General features: G+C 40.6%; 1 long non-coding RNA gene across 1 annotated transcript in view; it reads left to right on the top strand.

Annotated features, from left to right (window-relative positions):
* The first annotated feature begins 2,669 nt into the window (after positions 1-2,669).
* The window catches only part of LOC116598331, a 217,074-nt gene continuing 213,743 nt past the window's right edge, over positions 2,670-6,000 (top strand). The window contains exon 1 of the long non-coding RNA XR_004289038.1: positions 2,670-2,825. This is a non-coding gene — a long non-coding RNA (uncharacterized LOC116598331). The remainder of the gene's footprint in view (positions 2,826-6,000) is intronic.

Below are 6,000 nucleotides of genomic sequence, written 5' to 3'. Positions count from 1 at the left end.
ATAAAATATAACCAGTATGATTTCATTTACATGAAATTTAAAACTAAACAATACGTTGCTTAAGTCTCCATACATAGGTGTTAAAACTATAATGAAAGGCTAACGTTTACTCTTGGGTGGGAGGGAGAGACAATGGAAGTGTATACCAAATATCCCCATTTGAAGGTACTAACAGTGCTCTCTTGACCTGGGTGATGGGCACACATGGGCTTGTATTTCTATGATTATTTAGCCCAAACAGATGTGCTTATATGTTCTTTTATGCATGGTGAATTTCACAACTTAATTAAGGTAGAAACAAGCTAAAGAGAGCTTAATTCATGGAGTAAGATCCTTGAGGCAATACATTCGGTCGTCTTCAGAGCACAAGCAAACAGACATTTCTTGAACAGAAAGAAGGGCAACCCCTATTCTGAGAGCAGCGCAGAAAGCAAAATAATGAGAACAGTTGCAGGTATGATTTCAGGTAGACATATGGGTGAGAAGATACAGTGGAAGGCTTGATGGAATTAAAGTCTGATGAACTCTTCCTAAAAATATCTTTAAAATTAATTATTTGATAACAGTATTGCCTAATGTAACAATGATGCTCCAAATCTGAGTTGTCCAATATGGCAGCCATTGCCACATGTGGCAATAACTGAATGTTTGTAATGTGCCTAATATCTTGACGAACTGAATTTTTCATTTTATTTCACTTATTTTTTTTTTACTTTTTTTTTAAATTTCTTTTCAGCATAACAGAATTCATTGTTTTTGCACCACACCCAGTGCTCCATGCAATACATGCCCTCCTTAATACCCACCACCTGGATTCCCCAACCTCCCACCCCCGCCTCTCATGGTTCACCTCCCCTTTCAATTTCCCTCAACTCCCTTCTCCTCTCCATCTCCCTATGTCCTCCATGTTATTTGTTATGCTCCACAAATAAGTGAAACCATATGATAATTGACTCTCTTTGCTTGACTTATTTCACTCAGCATAATCTCTTCCAGTCCCGTCCATGTTGCTACAAAAGTTGGGTATTCATCCTTTCTGACGGAGGCATAATACTCTATAGTGTATATGGACCACATCTTCCTTATCCATTCATCCGTTGAAGGGCATCTTGGTTCTTTCCATAGTTTGGCAACTGTGGCCATTGCTGCTATAAACATTGGGGTACAGATGGCCCTTCTTTTCACTACATCTGTATCTTTGGGGTAAATACCCAGTAGTGCAATGGCAGGGTCATAGGGAAGCTCTATTTTTAATTTCTTGAGGAATCTCCACACTGTTCTCCAAAGTGACTGCACCAACTTGCATTCCCACCAACAGTGTAAGAGGGTTCCCCTTTCTCCACATCCTCTCCAACACACGTTGTTTCCTGTCTTGCTAATTTTGGCCATTCTAACTGGTGTAAGGTGGTATCTCAATGTGGTTTTTTTTTTGTTTTTTTTTTTTTTCTCAATGTGGTTTTAATTTGAATCTCCCTGATGGTTAGTGATGATGAACATTTTTTCATGTGTCTGATAGCCATTTGTATATCTTCATTGGAGAAGTGACTGTTCATATCTTCTGCCCATTTTTTGATATGATTATCTGTTTTGTGTGTGTTGAGTTTGAGAAGTTCTTTATAGATCCTGGATATTAACCTTTTGTCTGTACTGTCATTTGCAAATATCTTCTCCCATTCCGTGGGTTGCCTCTTTGTTTTGTTGACTGTTTCCTTTGCCGTGCAGAAGCTTTTGATCTTGATGAAGTCCCAAAAGTTCATTTTCGCTTTTGTTTCCTTTGCCTTTGGAGATATATCTTGAAAGAAGTTGCTGTGGCTGATATTGAAGAGGTTACTGCCTATGTTCTCCTCTAGGATTCTGATGGATTCCTGTCTCACGTTGAGGTCTTTTATCCATTTTGAGTTTATCTTTGTGTATTTTATTTCACTTCTGTTAACTTAAGTTCAAATAACCACATGAGACTAGTAACTACATGTTGGAAATCTTCATTCTAGCACTTCAGTGAACTGATCTTTTTGATCTTTAGATAGCATCACTAGGCAAAATGGCCAGGAAGCACTCCCTTTTAGGTAAACAAATGGGTGGAACCTTTTTCTCTCACAAAAACCTGACTCAACTTCCAAAGACATCTAGCAAAACCTAGTAGTTCTTCTAGAAGAATTGTGGAGTAGGAGTTTAGTGGAACAGGAAGCAGGGGCAGAGAACAGAGAAGTCAAGTGAGTTCCCATTTGGGGACCTGTTGTATATTCACCTATCCTGCTGAGAGTGAAAATGTAGGTTTGGGTAGAGGCATGGGGAGGGTGAGAGCAAAATGTTGAAAAGTATTTCACAAAGTGGAATAGCCACATCACTGAGGATACCTAGAGGCAATTTTCCTGGGAACATAGAGTTGCTTGTAAGTTTTGATAGTTATGAATTTATTTTAATGTAAAGGTTTTCTCCATTTATAGTTTTGTTGTTATTTTGATATATATTAAGAAAAAGCAATTATCACATCACACCTAATATTTGATGGATATTACTTAAAGAGCAAAACACTGTTTTAAAGTTGAGTCAACTCAGAGAAGGGTATTTAGTAAATATTAGCTCAGGTGCTGCTTTGATATAACAAAAATCCCAAAGGTTGTGCTCAAAATTTTGACAAACTTCGATTTAAATATAATACCCAACAGGGCAGCTGGGAAAAGTCAATGCTATGCTGAGACTCCATCTGCACATGAAATCACAACTTCACTGTGACTCAGGCAGTAATTCTTTTTGAGAAGCTCCATGTTTTCATAGGGATATTGTCAGTAACTGCTGAAAAAATTGGATTTGCGAGAATCAAGGTAAGCACGATAAACCGGAGGGTGAAACAGTCCTCCCCCTTTTTTTTGGCTTAAAACAACACAAATGTATTATTCTGCAATTCTGGAGGTCAGAAGTCTGACATGGCTCTCCTTGGGCTGGGATCAAGATGTTTGCCAGGGTGTCTTCTTTTCTGGGAGCATCAGGGGAAAATTCCTCTACTTGCCTATTCAGCTTCTAGAGGCTGCCTGCATTTCTTGGCTCATGGCCCCGTCCATCTTCAAAGCCAGCTTCAAAGTCAGCAATGTCAGCTGAGTCCTTCTCCGGCTGTCGTCTTTCCATTTCTCTCCCACTTCCCTTCCCCTGTAGTCCATTCTTTTTTTTTTTTTTTTTTAAAGATTTTATTTATTTATTTGACAGACAGATCACAAGTAGGCAGAGAGGCAGGCAGAGAGAGAGGAGGAAGCAGGCTCCCCACTGAGCAGAGAGCCCAATGCGGGGCTCTATCCCAGAACCCCGAGATCATGGCCTGAGCTGAAGGCAGAGGCTTTAACCTACTGAGCCACCTAGGTGCCCCACCCTGTAGTCCATTCTTGAGTTGAGCAGCTCCTACCCCACTTGCTGGCCTTGCTGCATATGCAAGAGGAGGGGACAACAACATATATTTTAAAGAATCTAGCACGGTCATAAAGTTCTGAACTCTGCTATGGAAAAGGTGAGAGTTGTTAACTACTAGAGCTGAAGACATCTTTGGGGTGACATTTCACCAGGTGAGAAGTGTTGATGAGAAGCTGAGGGAAGTTACACTGTGAAAGCTTGGAGGGAGGGAAGGGTGTGATGAGTAGAGGTTGTGTGAGATGATCTAGAAAGATCTTCCTCACTTCTTCCTAATAGCCTTGATGGCTGGGTGGTCCTGTCACTGGAGTGCTGCATTTTACTCAAAGATTAATACATCCCTTTTAAACTGTGCCATCCTTACCGGGAGGGCTGAGGCATGAAGTGGTGATAATTGCTTAGGTTTGTTTATAACACAGTGTAAACTGTGGGCATGGGTCACAGAATAGAGGACAGAACTTTTCATCAGAACATTCAAGGATCTGGAACCTGAGATTGTCTATGTGGAGTGTTTTAGCGCAATGTCGCAGGTAACCAGAGGCCACCAATTAATTAGGGAGGGAAAGGAGCAGTTTCCCAGAGGGGCTCACTCAGAGATGACCATTCACATAGTCATTTGTCTAGTATCTATCGAGTGTATTATAGTGCTGGTGGCTATGTTGGATGTTGGAAATACAGTGATCCAAATAGACATGGTCCCTACCCTTATGGAGCTTATGTGGAAAAGACTTACATGATCATCCCTGTTGATTTGGGCTTTTCCAAAGTCATTGGAAATGCTAGGATGAAAAGAGTTGAAAATTTAGAGGCAATACTGGTTTTTGTTCCCTGAAAAAAGTCATCTATATATTATGCACTATGTTGCTTCTTTAGATTCTTTACAGAGCCAGCTCGGGAGACTGTGGTATGCTCTTACATTTGAAAAAATGCTTTCAAATTACTACTTTCCTAGAAACATCTCAGTTTGCCACTAATCCCAGGCATGCCTGTGGGAAAGTTAGGATGCCTTGATGGCAATATCCGCAGGCTTTTCCTTAAATGTTAGCAAATATATACTAATTTGTTCAATCCTTGTAAATACTCTGAACAATGGGGTGAAGAGGAAACTGGATAAGCATGGAAAACATCATAATTAAAGGAAAGAGTAAAGAACTTCAAAGTTCATGCTCTGAGTTCTTGATATCTCAAGATTATATCCAGTAGATGTCAGTAACTTTTTAATGTGGGGTCCTTGGCAATTTAGAGAGTCAGTAGACACCCTTCAGGGTGATCCAGGTATTTCCTGTATACGTCTGGGCCAAAATTCTCATCAGATTCTCAAAGGGACCTCCTGAAAGTCAAGAATCACTTCTGTAGATCCCTTAAAAAGGCTTCCATGAGTGCTTTCATGAGAATGGTCATGGATGACTTTGCCCAGTGGCCACAGATCACAAGGCAGTGCAGCAGGACATGGGAGGCCAAGCTCCAGCTCCAGCTCCAGCACACTTGTTAGAGCCACGTGACTCTACACGCCTTGGCCCATTTGAGCCTCAGTTTCTTGTCTATTAAACGGGAGAAAGGATACTTTTATTTTTTACGTTTCTGTGTTGAATGCTCAGACCTACGTGCAAATGCTATAGAAACTTGAGGATACTTTCTGAAAACGAGAAGCCTTAACAAAGTGTTTACTATCTATACCTGTAGCGGTGTTAAGTTCTTGGTCACTAGAGGGAGCTTTAGGATTCAGGGGAGAGAAAGCCAGGGGCGTCTCTCCTTGAAATTTTAAGTTCTCTATGACAAATTCTTTAAAAAAACTTTTGCATTTTATAGCTATGCATTTAGGTTTGTCTTTGTTTTTTTTCTTTTGTTGTTGTTTGTTTTTTGTTTTTTAGAGAACAGTGTGTAAAAGCAAATATAACCACAGTTCCTTGTGACACAGGTTTTCCCGCCCAATATTCCTTCTGAGTTTTTCCATGGTGGAAAAAAAAAAAAAGGTAGACAATAACTTTCCAGAAGGCTATAGGAAGAAAGCACTTTTCCATCAACAAAGATGATTCATTATAAATTCTTTTTTTTTTTTTTTAAGATTTTATTTATTTATTTGACAGAGAGAAATTACAAGTACACTGAGAGGCAGGCAGAGAGAGAGAGAGAGAGAAGGAAGCAGGCTCCCTGCTGAGCAGAGAGCCCGATGTGGGACTCGATCCCAGGACCCTGAGATCATGACCTGAGCCGAAGGCAGCGGCCTAACCCACTGAGCCACCCAGGCGCCCCAGATTCATTATAAATTCTGACACATGGCAATGGTGGTTTGAGGATATTTGTACCCAGGAGGATGGGGAAGTCCATTGTCTACCTTTGGCCTAGTGTTAATTTGCATTTCCTGGTGGCACTTTCCTATTAGAGCTTCCCTATTGGAAAGAGTGTGGCTGTTACACCAGAGGACCCAGAACAGTTTAAAGGAGGAGCTGTCAGAGAGGGAAAGAAGCTAAGCTTGTACATTAGGGACTCAGAATCTTGCTGACTTACAATTTGTTTTGGAGCAATTTTTGTCCCCTTGTAGGACCTCAGTTTCTCTCTCTGCTTCTGACCAATACCACATCCTCTGGAGCCCATGAATAT

The sequence above is a fragment of the Mustela erminea genome, chromosome 9, assembly GCF_009829155.1.
Source record: "Mustela erminea isolate mMusErm1 chromosome 9, mMusErm1.Pri, whole genome shotgun sequence".
Lineage (NCBI taxonomy): Eukaryota > Metazoa > Chordata > Mammalia > Carnivora > Mustelidae > Mustela > Mustela erminea.
The sequence above is the reverse complement of the archived record's forward strand: the minus strand, read 5'-3'. Positions and strand labels throughout refer to the sequence as shown.